This window comes from Cajanus cajan, chromosome 7, assembly GCF_000230855.2.
Source record: "Cajanus cajan strain Asha chromosome 7, NIPB_CcT2T_4, whole genome shotgun sequence".
Taxonomy (NCBI): domain Eukaryota; kingdom Viridiplantae; phylum Streptophyta; class Magnoliopsida; order Fabales; family Fabaceae; genus Cajanus; species Cajanus cajan.
Window position 1 is genome coordinate 51888964 of NC_138523.1, and position 12418 is coordinate 51901381.

Consider the following 12418-nt stretch of genomic DNA (forward strand, 5'->3'; position numbering starts at 1 on the left):
TTTATTTTTATTAAAAAATATTCATATTAAATATATTTATACTTATAAATTTTAATAAATTCATATCTTATTTTAAATTTAAATTTTTCTATCTTATTTAAAATTATTTTTATTTTTATTTTGTAAAAAAATACATAAAAAAATTACATGTTAAACGGTATATTAATACAAATTAAAAATATAAATAATATGTACATATATAATATGCTTGCAATTAATATCACAAAATAATATATGTAATATTTACATAGATATTGAATTATTAAATATATAATTTAAAATTAATAATATACTATAAAAGTTATTTAAGTTGTATATATTGTAAACAAATATATTAGAACAAGTAGTCATTGTTATATTTAATAAGGCTCCTTGCTTTTTCATTAAGAGATTCAATTTTCATTATTATTTTTGTGATTTATGGTCCCTTAAAAAAATTATAAATAAAAAAAAAAGTGATTGAACCGGTTTGACCCACCGGTTCGCCGGTTGAACCGGAAAATTGACTGGTTTAATCCGGTTTGAAACGGGTCGACTGCATAACCGATCCAACTTCAGATTCGGACCGGCTGGACCACCGGTTCCCGGTCCAACCGGTCCGACCGGCCGGGTCGGTCTTGGTTTTAAAACACTGTTTATTCTGCTAATAACTGCCTAGAGGCAGTTACGCTTGCCCCCTACTAATAGCATCTAGTCCTAATTAAAAAACAATAATAACTGCTAAAACAATTATAACAATATCTGCTAAAATAATTAATATCTGCTAAAATAATTCAGTCCTATTATAAAACCTAAGTCTGTCCACTTATAAGAGACCTAACAGAGACCTGGATCCTTTAAAGCAGCAACCTCAAATCCACTAAGGGCCCTCTGGTAGTTCTCTAGATATTTGTTAACCTGTAGCAAATTATTTAGACAAACAAGCAAAAACATCACTCAATAAACTATTTATGCATATTAAGTGTAGCAGCCTCTATTTCTATCATATCATATGACTTAGAGGTTTAAATATTATTCCTTTTCTATTCTGGAAGGTGAGAACTGATAAATATGACAGCAAAAAATAAATTAAATAAAAATTTAATATATCTATTTTAGATTTGTTATTATTATTATTATTATTATTATTTCTTTAATATAATAAAACATGTTATTTTTTAATTTAAGGTTTAATATATTATATGTATAACGTAATAAAAATATAGTATATCTGTAACCATTTTTTAGTTGACCAAATTTACATAATTGTTGTTTATTGTCTTAAACCTATCGTCTGAAATTTACAGAGTCCACTTTTTCCAATGCATATAGTATCTACAGACGACGAGAACAAAATTATATGGATCAATCAACAATTCATCATAAAAGACATGTAAACGCATTATGTTTCTGAAAAATTACAGCTCACTCCAAACTAATCCACGAGATGCTTCATGAATCATCTGGGATCTATGGTGAAAAAGGTTTGGATAAAAGTAAGAATTACAATTAGTAATGCAGCAAAAAAGGCAATTATAGTCGAGGGGGTACTGAAATGAGTATTGTAAGCTTCAGTCAACCATGTCTTCCACTTAGTTGTGTAATGCTTCTCAATTTGCTGCTTAACAGCGATATGTTTCTCGCTCAAGGCCACAGCATTACTGAGGCGCCAGTCAGAAAATTTATTAGTTGGCAGATCAGCACCCAATTCATTGAAGAGATTGGCCAAGTCTTGGTCGCTTCCGAGCAAGTTTGAAAATATACCACTTAATCTCAGCTCCTTCACATCTTCAGCATTGTCAATCAATGAATCCATGAATAAAATGAACGAGCAAAATTCATATTTGCTACGAGTATCTGGACATATCTCATACGCTATGAGGTTCCGAAAAAAATAGGCCTCTTTATCATGGAAATGAAATATTGGAAGTCTCAATTCCCCATTAAACCACTTAGATTTGAAATGAATGCCATTTCAAGCAAATGGATTTTTTGCTGACAAATTTGGTATCATCCGAATCCCTGCTCTTTTTAGATCTCGTATGTTCTTATAAGTATACCACTTGCCAACATTTGGGTCTATTTGAAAATTGTTGTCTTTATCACCATCATCTTGCTGGTTTAGGTATATTGAGCGATTATAATCGAGTAAATGAATTGGTTTAGGATTTTGGACAATGACATTTCTTGAGCCACGAAGTTTTCGTTCACCCCAGTTAAAAACATTGAAAAATAAAAATTCCAACGTGGGACTTTCATTTCTGCTTAGCATCTCAAGTAAACTCCTTAGAAGTTGGTTTTCCAACAAAATTACATCTGTGCAAATTTGCAATAGATGATGAAGCATAAGGTTTAGTGCTTCTGGACACTGTATATCAGGATTTTCCATGAAATGAAGCAAAGAACATCCATCCACAAACAACATCCAAGCAAGGTCATTGTCATCATACTTCCCTTCCAATATCATGTCATCAGCAAACTCTTTCTTCAATTCTTCCATGTTATCTTCTATTCTTTTAAGCAAAACTTGTGTCACTTCATCCGAATCTTGATTTTCATTGTATTTTGCAACAAACTTTGATGTCCATAGAAGTTTATAATGCTCTCCTTCCTTTAGAATTTCACTACCATGATGGATGGGACCAAATGATATCATCTTTGGTGTACAATACTTCACAAACTTGTCATTACGTCGCAACAAAAGAGGTACCCTTTGGATCTTGGGAGTTGAAATTCTACTCTTGAAAAATCTTTGTTCAGCCTTTTTTAGTTGGGCAAGCTTCTCATCAAATTTCCTGCTCATCGTTGAAGAGTTGGCTGGTCTCCAAAATTTTTAATAAGATTCCTTGTGTTTTTTCCAGAACTATCTAATACAAATACAAATGTTATAAATTAAAGGCACAACATAAGGGGAGTGTATTGGATTAGGATTTTAAAGAACTTTTTTAACTAAAACAAATCCTGTAGATTTTAAAAGATTTTGTAGGATTTTCATGACTTTTAAGATTTTGCAGGATTACAAGACTTAAAATCAGGATTTTAATGGATTTTGCAAGACTTTTAAATCAGAATTTTAATGGATTCTGTGGGATTTTGTGGATTTTGTAGAATTTTTGTGGATTTTTGACATTTGATAAAATTTTAAAAAAATTTCATACATTCAAATTCAAAAAGAATCAAAGACAAAAATAATAAAAAATAATAATGTCTAGACAAATAATAATAATAATAATAATTCTCCATAATATCTTATCCTCTTAATGTATTGGATTAGGATTTTAAAGAACTCTTTTAACTAAAAAAATCCTGCAGATTTTAAAAGATTTTGCAGGATTTTCATGACTTTTAAGATTTTGCAGGATTACAAGACTAAAAATCAGGATTTTAATAGATTTTGCAAGACTTTTAAATTAGAATTTTAATGAATTCTGTGGGATTTCGTGGATTTTGTAGAATTTTCGTGGATTTTTGACATTTGATAAAATTTCAAAAAAATTTCATACATTCAAATTCAAAAAGAATCAAAGAAAAAAATAATAAAAAATAATAATATCTAGACAAATAATAATAATAATAATAATAATAATAATAATTCTCCATAATATCTTATCCTCTTAATGTATTGGATTAGGATTTTAAAGAACTTTTTTAACTAAAAAAATCCTACAGATTTTAAAAGATTTTGCAAGATTTTCATGACTTTTAAGATTTTGCAGGATTACAAGACTTAAAATCATGATTTTAATGGATTTTTCAAGACTTTTAAATCAGGATTTTAATGGATTCTGTGGGATTTTGTGGATTTTGTAGAATTTTTGTGGATTTTTGACATTTGATAAAATTTCAAAAAAAAATTCTACATTCAAATTTAAAAAGAGTCAAAGACAAAAAATAATAAATAATAATAATGTCTAGACAAATAATAATAATAATAATAATTCTCCATAATATCTTATCCTCTTGAATAACATTCACCCACATATTCATAGCTATAATAGTCCTCCAAGCATTAGCGTTTTTTCGCTCTTATTCCTAGGTTTGAATAATAGGTTCAAAAGCATGATCTTCATTAATTGATAACGTTGAAGATGAAGGTTCATCCACCGCTTCAATTAAAAATTCATCGGAACGACATTCTTTATGTAGAAAGTTATGTAGTGCTACTGCACATACTAACACAAGTTCAACTTGTGTCTTAAATAAAAATGGAGGTACTGACTTAAAAATTGTGAACCTTGATTTAAAAATACAAAATATTTTCTTGATCACATTCTTTAAAGATGTATGACGAAGATTGAACAATTATTTCTCATTTTCAGGGTCATTACCCTGACCTGCAAAATCTTGTAGATGATATCTTACATCTCGAAATGGAGCTAAAAATTAGCGTCAATTAGGAAATCCACAATCCACAAAAAAATTATTTACCTAATTACATATGCAATATATATAATATTAGTATAATAATAATAATTATTATTATTATTATTTAAAGAATAAGCATTTAGATATAGAATATATATATATATATATATATATATATATATTATTTTAGTTATATATTATATGATAATTTTTAATGATATTTATAAATGGAAATTATTCTAACAAATATTTTAACAATATTTCCTCTTTTAAAAAATAAGCTAATGAAGGCATAAATCTTAAATCCTAAAAAATTAGATACTGCAGTGTCTTATATTAATTTTCTTTTTTTAAAATATAAAAAATTCCTAATTTCACAATATAAAAATAAAAAAAAAAATTCATAGAAAAAAATAAAATAATTGTTAAGTCATAAAAGGAGGAGGGATAAGAGTAACAAACTTAAGAAAGGAGAGAGAAACCCTATTAAATTCAACCCCCAACTAAGATCCATTTTCATCTCATTCTACTCATAGAAACCCTATTAAATTCATCTTTTACATATATATATATATATATATATATATATATATATATATATATATATATATATATATATATATATTGTAGAGATTATGATATCAAGCATTTTTTTGTGTTTTATAAAAGAACAAATTCAACTACATAAAATAGAATAAAATAAAGCAAGTCAATTAAAGAGAACGAACAGAAAAATAGAACAAGTAGGGATGGCAAAACAGGCCAGGCTGGCCCGTTTTGGCCCGCCCGCCATTGGCCCGCCAAAAACGGGCCCGGCCCGGCCGGGTCGCCAACGTAAAACGGGCTAGAGATGCTGGCCCGCCCCGCCTAAGGACGAGCTGGCGGGTTGGCGGGCCAGCCCGCATACAAAAATAAAAATAAAAAAAAATTGAAAAAAAATATATTTTTTATGTTCAAATAAAAAAAATTTGCTACAAATAAATAAATATAATCATATGAAATTAAAAATGCATACATATTGTACATAATATATGTTCAACAAAAACAAATTACAAACTTAGAACAAAATCAAATCGAAATTAGTCCATTTACACCAAAATCAAAACTAAATTATAAACTTACACAACTAAATTTTTTGATAGTTCACAAAACAAGTTTAAATATAATTAATTAACTTTAAATTTTTATTTTAAGAATATTAGAAGCTCTCTTAGAAGAAGATGTCGCTACTTTTTTTCTTGATCATCATCATCATCCTCATCTTCTACATCAAAATAAAATAAACATAAAAATAATTAAATTTAAAAAAATATATATGCGGGCCGACGGGTTGTGGCGGGCCGGCCCGGCAGGTTGGCGGGCTTGGCAGGGCAGGCTTAGCGAGTTGGTAGGTTGAAATGATGGGCCCGACCTGCCAATTTTTGGTGGGCCAACGGGCCGGCCCGCGGGCCACAACCCACTTTGTCATCCCTAAGAGCAAGTCAATAACTCTATTATTTACATATCGGAATTTCACAAAATAGGGGAAAAACTCACTTGAAAATTCTTGAAAAGTCACTTCAAACAATCATTCAAAACCCGATGAGTTTGGATGAGATTGTTTTATGAATTTGGTATTTATAGATAAACTAGAAAGTCCTTCAAAATCTCTCTCACACAACAATATTTTAAAATCCTTATATTTTTGAATACAATGAATTGTTTTTAAGTTGTTAAAAATCTCAAATGAATACCAATAGATTTTAATAGACTCTTTAAAAAATCTTGAAAATCCAGATTGAATATCACTGAATTGTTTTTAAGTGACATAAAATCCTGATTGAATATCAATGGACTTTTTTACTCAAGAAAAGTCTTTTAAAATCCTACGAAATCCTAAATCAATACACCCCCTAAGTTTCTACCTGAACTTTGCTCGTGACTTTGCTCTCATAGAACAGACTTGTACAGTAACGAAAGACGAGGCTGTAACCAGATATTTTTGTTCATCATTGTCTCATTTTGTGTTATGTAATGAAACTCGGTTCTAATTGTTTGGACTAATGCATGTTCAGTTGGGCTTGGGCTTTGTTTTTCTAATTTTCTTTGTTGATTGTGTGGAACTTCTTGTTGCTTCTTGGCTTTCATCTTTCTACGGGAGGTTACATGTATGTCTTTGTTGGTCAAGATCACCTCTTTAGATGCACTTCTAGGGGAGCTCAAGTTTCCATTGAGACACCACTGGTAACAAATTCGATTATTGTTGTTTGATAGGGTCGAGTTTCTGTTGATACCCGAGTCAAGGTACACCACTGATCACAATCTCTATTATAGCTTGTTTAAAGGGTCAAGTTTTCCTTGAGATGCGGGTTGAGGCACATTGCTAATCACAATAGACATTATTACTTCCTTAATGGGACCAAATTTTCGTTGAGACGACAATCGAGGCGCATCACCATTCACCACTCAATTTTCATTTTTTTTATATTATAGCTTGTTCAATGGGGTCGAGTTATTGCGTGTTGTTGAGTACATACCACTTTGTCAATATTTTTCTAATGAAAAATGATAGATCCTTCGAACATAATCGTCCGAAAAATTAATTAACACACTGATGATGAATATTATAAATTAAATTTTTTAACAAATGTCACTTTATTATTTATTTGGAGGATGATTCGGTCGTTTTTTGGAATGTATAGCATCATTCTTTTCTGTACCGGAAGGACCCTATCGGTCACGCGGACCAACACGTGACTTGCCGTCAGACACCCATGCAAGGTGAATAACCCTAAAAGCCTTAACATTAGCACCGGCTCGGATTACAGCTGAAAGTATGTTATGAGTCGGATGGCGCAATCGGCTCGGTGTGAGATTGATACGAACCAAACCGTGGGCTTCGCAAGACGTACACCGGCTCAGACAGAAGCCGATCAAGTATAACAGCACAGTAAACATATGACGACTCGGCCGAAGGCCGGGCCGAAAGGCGCAGCAAACGTGTAAACGGCACGGCCTAAGGCCGAGCCGAGGGACGAGATAATAATTATAGCCTCCACCATGATTAATGAGGATAAGTACGTGATTAAAGCATAATGAGCCTATTAGCGGTGTATTACCTAATTTGGTAAACTTCAGGAGAGGCCCACTACTGACAAGGCCCATCAGTGGTAGTATAAATAGGTCACTTTTGTCAAGGTATGTCACTGTTCATTAATTACCCTAGAATATCGTGCTTGTCCTGACTTGAGCGTTGGAGTGCCTTTTGCAGGTACCTCCCCCCCCCCTCGCGCAGAAGAGCTCACCTGAAGACCCTCGTTCGGCCCTTCCCTCACTGCAGAGTACGAGTGTGCCCCTAGACAGGTACATTTTGGCGCCCACCGTGGGGCCGAACCGAGAGACATCAAAGAAAGATAGTTGAAGGGAAGCACGGTAAAGACAAGAAAGACCAACATGGGAGATCATCAGTTCGAGGAGCATCAATCGGGAGCCGACAATGCCGAGACCATTGAGGAGACGAATGTGACTGAAATGATGCGACAGCTGAAAGAAGAAATGGCTGCCATGAAGCAGCAACGGGAGAGGGACGCGGCCGAGATGGCTCCCTTGAGAGCGGAAAATGCTAACCTAAGGAGTCAACACCGAGACGATACCTGGAAACCCTCCGAGACAACCCATTCTCAAGGATCTTTCCACTCGCATGGTCAGCACATGACCGCCCCGAATACCTCTGTCGCGGCCCACGGCATCCACGCATCGGCCGCACGACGATACAGTCAATGCCGACCGGAGCGCACCGACATCCATTTACAACGAGTATTATGCAGTCAGCACTTCTCGACAACTGGAAGTCACTCCCCCTCGATAAGTATGATGGCACCACAGACCCAGACGAACACGTGGACGTGTTCTTGACGCAGGTAACCTTGAGTACCACAGATGACGCCGCGCTATGCCGGATTTTCCCGACCTCCCTGAAGGGTCGCGCGCTGAGTTGGTTTACCCGACTCCCGGCAAGCTCCATCGATTCCTTCAGCACGCTAGCATCCCAGTTCACAGTTCAGTTTGCCACTAGCCGTCCTCACCAGTTGACCTCACTAGCCCTGGTCAGTATTCGTCAAGAGCGCAAGGAGTCCCTACGGGCGTTCATGACTCGATTCAACAAGGCGGCCTTGGAGATCAGAGACCTTAATCCCGCCGTCGCTTTGCATCATTTAACTACCGCTTTGAAGTCGGGTCCCTTCGCTAATAGCATATGCAAAAAGCCGCCCACAGACATGGATGATCTTCGGCGAAGAGCCGATAAGTACATGCAGATGGAGGAGTTAGCCGAGTTTCGCAATCAGGCTAGAACAGAGGTGGCGGCCAAGTTGGAAAGGCCGATCGAAGGCAATACCCGAAGCTGACCGAAGGAATTGGTACCCCGGGAGAGGTCCCGGAACGGACCGAGATACCCGCAGTACACCCCACTGAACACTAGTAGAGCGGCTATACTAGAGCAGGCATTGGCCTCTGAAGTATTGACGGTCCCGAAACGAGCCTCGACCCCTCCCAAGGCCGACACAAGCAGGTCTTGCAAATATCATCGTAATCGGGGGTACTCAACCGAGGAATGTGCGGCGTTGAAAGACAGGATAGAGGATCTAATCAAGCAGGGACAACTACAGGGTTTCGTGGAGCGTCCCAATGCATCCCGGCGTACCGATCGGTCGAGACAGCCTGATCACCCCGAACCCAGAGCCGAGACACGCGGGTATAGAGAACGCAGCCGCTCCAGAGAAAGGCGAAGCTCGGAACCTACATCACAACCCAGGCGAGTTATCAACACGATAGCAGGCGGATTCGCAGGTGGTGGTTCTTCTTCATCGGCGCAAAGAAGACACCTACGCGCCGTTCGACACGTCAATGCCGTTGAGACGGCTCGGCATTCACAGCCTACTATTTCCTTCACCAGCGCCGATTTCAAGGGGATTGACCCAGATCAAGACGACCCAATGGTAATCAGCGTCGAAATTCATAACTGCATTGTGCGAAAAACGCTGGTGGATCAAGGAAGTTCGGCCGACATCTTGTACTGGAGCACGTTCAAGCAGTTGGGAATCCCGGAGTCTGAGTTAATCCCGTATGACGAACCGTTGGTCGGATTCTCTGGCGAACGGGTTAAAACAAAGGGCTATATCAAGTTGTCAACTCGTTTCGGATTTGAAGGAGCAGAATACCGTGACATCCCGGTAAAATATGTGGTAGTCAACGCCAATACGTCCTACAACATTCTGCTTGGCTGCCCATCTCTGAACAGACTCGACGCTATCGTGTCCACACCTCACCTGGCCATGAAGTTCCCATCCGGTTCGGGGCGGGTGATCACCGTCCATGCCGACCAGAAAACGGCACGCGAGTGCTATTTTGCCAGCCTGCGGTTACCGAAACCTCGTGCGGAAATTGTTGAAGAGCCCAAGCGTATCCACTCGGTATCGTCAGATGGGGCACTCGACCTTGACCCCAGAATGGATCAAGATGAAAGAGTTGAACCTATTGAAGAAAAGCAACCTCTCCAAGTCGGGACTTCTGATGCACAACTTACTTATCTAGGCACCGTTCTCTCAGAACGAGAGAAGGCAGCTATCGAACAAGTAGTCCTTGACAATCGAGATTTGTTTGCGTGGCACCCCTCCGACATGCCTGGAATCGACCCAAACTTTCTTTGCCATAAGCTCTCGATTAGTAGGGAGGCGAGGCCGATTGCCCAGCGGCGTCGGAAAACCGGAGAGGAGAAGAAGGCGACAATCGAGGCCGAGGTAGCCCGATTGCTGGAAGCGCAGTTTATACGAGAAGTGCACTACACAACGTGGCTGGCCAATGTGGTCATGGTCCGAAAGCCGAATGGGAAATGGCGTATGTGTACTGATTACACCAACTTGAACAAGGCCTGCCCGAAAGACGCTTACCCGTTGCCCAATATCGATCGGCTCGTCGATGGGGCGTCCGGCCACCGATTCCTATCCTTCCTAGACGCCTATTTGGGGTATAACCAAATTCGCATGCATCCTCAAGATGAAGAAAAAACGGCGTTCATCACCGAAACGGCCAACTACTGCTACCGGGTGATGTCGTTCGGTCTGAAGAACGCCGGGGCCACATACCAGCGTTTGAGGAATAAAATTTTCCATGATCAGATCGGTCGGTGCCTGGAGGTTTACGTTGATGACATGGTCGTAAAGTCTGGCGAAGTTTCTGCCCACGTGCACCACCTCGCTGAAGTGTTCCGAGCGCTCAGGCAACACCGGATGAGGCTGAACCCTGAAAAGTGCGTATTTGGTGTTTCAGGTGGAAAGTTTTTGGGGTTCATGTTGTCCAGTCGGGGCATTGAGGCGAACCCGGATAAGTGTCAGGCCATACTGGAGATGAAGAGTCCCGACACTCTTAAGGAAGTACAGAGGTTAGCAGGTCGGCTTACCTCGCTCTCACGGTTCCTTCCTTGGCTGGCCGAGATATCTCAGCCAATCCTTGCCCTGCTAAAGAAAGCAAAGCAGTTCAGCTGGACCGACGAATGTGAAGATTCGTTCCAACAATTCAAGCAACGCTTTAGCTCACCCCCGGTACTTTCCAAACTGAATGCCAGCTCCGATATGATAGTCTACCTGGCCGTATCAGGTCATTCGATAAGCGCTGTTTTGATACAAGAAGACCAGAAGGATCAGCGACCGGTGTACTTTACCAGTCGGACACTACAAGACGTCGAGAAGCGCTACCAGTTGATAGAAAAGATGGCTTTAGCGCTCGTTTACACTGCTCGTAGGCTCAGGCAATATTTCCAAAGTCATAGGGTGGTAATCCGAACTGATTGCCCGATTGCAAAAGTCCTTTGGAAGCCAGAAATTGCTGGTAGAATGATGGCCTGGTCGGTCGAACTCTCAGAATTCGACATATCTTTTGAGCAGAGGGGACCTATCAAGTCACAACATTTGGCTGACTTCGTCAACGAGCTCACCCCAGCAGGTAGTTTTCAAGACGACCCGTGGACCATGCATGTCGATGGATCATCTAACGCTCAAGGAAGCGGGGCGGGGATAATTCTCGCTAGCCCCTCAGGCATCACGGTAGAACAATCGCTCCGCTTCAGTTTTCGAGCATCTAACAACCAAGCGGAGTACGAGGCACTGCTGGCCGGAATGAGACTAACAGCTGAAATGGGTGTGAGAAAAGTCGTATGCTGGACCGACTCAAAGATTGTGGCCGAACAAGTCAACAACAACTTTCAAGTCAAAGATGCTAATTTGTTGCAGTATTATCACCTCTTCCAGAAACTCAAAGATGATTTCGCCGAGGTTCAAATCCGGCATATTCCAAGAGGTAGCAACGAACAAGCCGATCAGTTAGCTCGGCTCGCTAGCACTAGAAAACCGGGACAGCTAAGAACAACAATTCACCTCGAAGTCCCTTCTCCAAGTGTGGCCGTAGAGTGCATGGCTACCGATGTCGAAGTTCCAAGCTGGATGACTCCCATTCGGAACTTCATCCTCCAAGGGGAATTGCCCACCGATCCGATGGAAGCGAGAAAGTTGCGTATCCAAGCAGCTCGGTATTCCATAGTAGCTAGCGAGCTCTACAGGCGAGGATTCTCCACCCCGTTGCTTAAATGCATTGACAATCTGCAGGCTGAATATGTAATGCGGGAAGTCCACGAAGGTATCTGCGGATTCCACTCCGGAGGCCGGACCCTAGCAGCAAAGGTGTTACGAGCCGGCTATTATTGGCCGACCCTGAAAGGAGATTGTGCAGAGTTTGTCAAGAGGTGCATACCGTGTCAACGACACGGAAATGTCATTCACGCATCGGCCACCGAGTTACACAGCATCAACTCCCCATGGCCGTTTGCGTTGTGGGGTATCGACGTGCTCGGACTGTTCCCCGTCGCAAAAGGACAGGTAAAATTTCTTTTGGTCGCGGTCGACTACTTTACCAAGTGGATAGAAGCCGAACCGCTCGCCTGCATCTCGTCAACTAACGTTCAGAAATTTGTATGGAGGAATTTGGTTACCCGCTTCGGCATTCCATACGCCATCGTTTCGGACAATGGCCTCCAGTTCACAGA